Here is a 2500-nt window from a genome sequence, read left to right as displayed (position 1 = left end):
GTCTCCCCCTGCTGGCCCCCCGTCTCCTCCTGCTGGCCCCACGTCTCCCCCTGCTGGCCCCCCGTCTCCCCCTTCTGGCCCTCCGTCTCCCCCTGCTGGTCCTCCGTCTCCCCCTGCTGGCCTTGGCCCTCCGTCTCCCCCTGCTGGCCTATGTGTGTGTGTATATGTGTGTTTGTGTGTATATGTGTGTGCGTGTATGTGTATGTGTGTATTACTGTGTATATGTGTGTGAGGGTAATTTAGTGCCATAAATTTCCATTTTTTCATTAAAAAACAGAACATTGAGGAACTTCCGGTAAGATGGCGGCGTGAGAGGACCGTGAGTTCGCTGCTCCGATAACCTTTTATATATTTTTTGCCTTCCAATACATTTGCTACCTGATTGACTCACTTATATTGTAAGCTTGGAACAGTAAGGCACAACTTACACAGTGAGGTTTTCGACAACGACGGATATGTCGAAGCCTAAGACCCGCAAGACCGGACCGGGCGCGGGCGGGGATGCCGACGCCGCTGATAGCGCTGTTAGCATGGGTAGCTGTGATGACCATCCTGGAACTGACACAACACAGTCTTCCGATATCAGAAAGATTCTAAAAGATATCCGCTCCGACATCGGTAAGTCGCGGACCGAGATACTGGCTGTACTTAAAACGCTTCAATCAACAATACAAGCGCATGAGGTGAAGCTGCAAGAAGTTTCTGACTCACTCACTGATGTGGATGCTCGTGTGGTTACCTTGGAGAGCCAGTACTCTGATCTGGTGCAGGACAACGCTAAGATGAAGCTGAAGCTGGAGGACCTCGAAAACCGTTCGAGACGGAATAACATCAGGGTGATAGGGATCCCGGAGCGCGAAGATGGACCCCGTCCCACTGCGTTCATGGAGGCGTTCTTGCTTGAGGTTTTCGGGGGCGACAGCTTCACCAACCCCCCGGTCGTAGACAGAGCCCACCGCTCGCTAGCTGCACCTCCGAAGCCGAACCAACCCCCTCGACCGATGATTGCTCGGCTACATCACTTCCAGACAAGAGGGCGTATTATACATCTATCGAGGGAGAAGGGCCAAGTTTTCTTCAGAGGAGCGAGGGTCCACTTCTATCCTGATTTCAGCGCTGAATTAGCCAAGAAGAGGGCCGCATTCTTCACGGTCAAAGGCAAGCTACGCGAGGCTGGCATGGAGTATGCCCTGCTACACCCGGCCCGCTTGCGGGTCGTTCACGATGGGACTAAGCACTTCTTTGATTCGCCCCAGGAGGTTACTACTCCCGCAACCACCGGGTGACTGAAGGTATAACATTGAATTTGCCCCACTTTTTCTGATATCGTAGACCGGTCGCTGGTTGCTAAGCTATTGGGAACATTAACTGTTTAGCACGTTCAAGCTAACGTTAGCCATTAGCTTCTGATAGTCATATTTAAATACTCTCATTCGGCCATTGAACTTCTCTGCTCGGTCTGTTTTTTGTTTTCCGACTTGCTGTGAAGAATCTGAGAGGCTGTTTTCTGGAGTGCTATATGTTTTAGTAACCTCTGTTTATTTGTTTGTTTGTTGTTTTTTGAATGGGTGTAATAACCTTATTATTTGGAATATTTTTTGATAAGCCACAGTGGTTTTTATTTTTGTTATTTTACTATTATAATTATTATTCTTTATAATAATTATTATTTACGGTGTGCTTTCCGTGCTTGTTCTATGTCTTCCTTTTTGTTTTCTCTGCACTGTGTTAATCATAGATGGTTCGGAGCAGACGCTAGGTCGCGTTTGACTAGCGATAGTTAGTTGTAGGTAGACTAATAGACAAATGTTTCAGGTAAAGTTAGACATCTCATTGGGGAGATGTTATGGGTGGGTTGTAGGGGATACTGGGTTGGGGCATGCCTGTTGCTGCTGTACGGTTTTATTGTATTCATTTAACTGCTCATGTGTTGCCTGTTTGTTTTGGTTTTTTGGGTTTTTTTTTTTTTTTTTGTCACCCCCCCCCCCCTTTTTCTTCCTTTATACCTCTGTTCTCTCAAACTTTCACCTAAATGAGTGTCTCATCTGCGGAAAAACAGTTAAAATCATTTCCTGGAACGTCAGGGGGTTGAACCGTCCTGTTAAACGTCCGTTATTGGTTCTAAACCACAGACTGAATAAAAGAAACAGTCGTAACATCCGTGACGTCACCCATTGGTTTGTGGACTGCTGCTCGGAAGCCAATAGTTTCTAATCTAGGCAGCGCCATCTTGAAAATTTCAGGTGCATTCTGGGAAAAATAAAAACACAGATTCTACTTATATGGGCATGAGGTGGAGCCATGGGCGGAGCGGGGAGGTTGCTATGGTTACGAGGGCTGGATCTGGAGGACATTGGTCAATCAACCTGTCAATCAGGACGTAGCCACGCCCTAATGCATACCCTGCTTTATCGTCACATATAAAATCAGGGAGGCCAAAATGTCCCAAATGAACATCATACTGCATTGAAGAAGGCTTTAAACTAGCGATTGAGACCAT

Source organism: Scomber japonicus, chromosome 7, assembly GCF_027409825.1.
Source record: "Scomber japonicus isolate fScoJap1 chromosome 7, fScoJap1.pri, whole genome shotgun sequence".
Lineage (NCBI taxonomy): Eukaryota > Metazoa > Chordata > Actinopteri > Scombriformes > Scombridae > Scomber > Scomber japonicus.
This window is presented reverse-complemented; position numbering follows the sequence as displayed.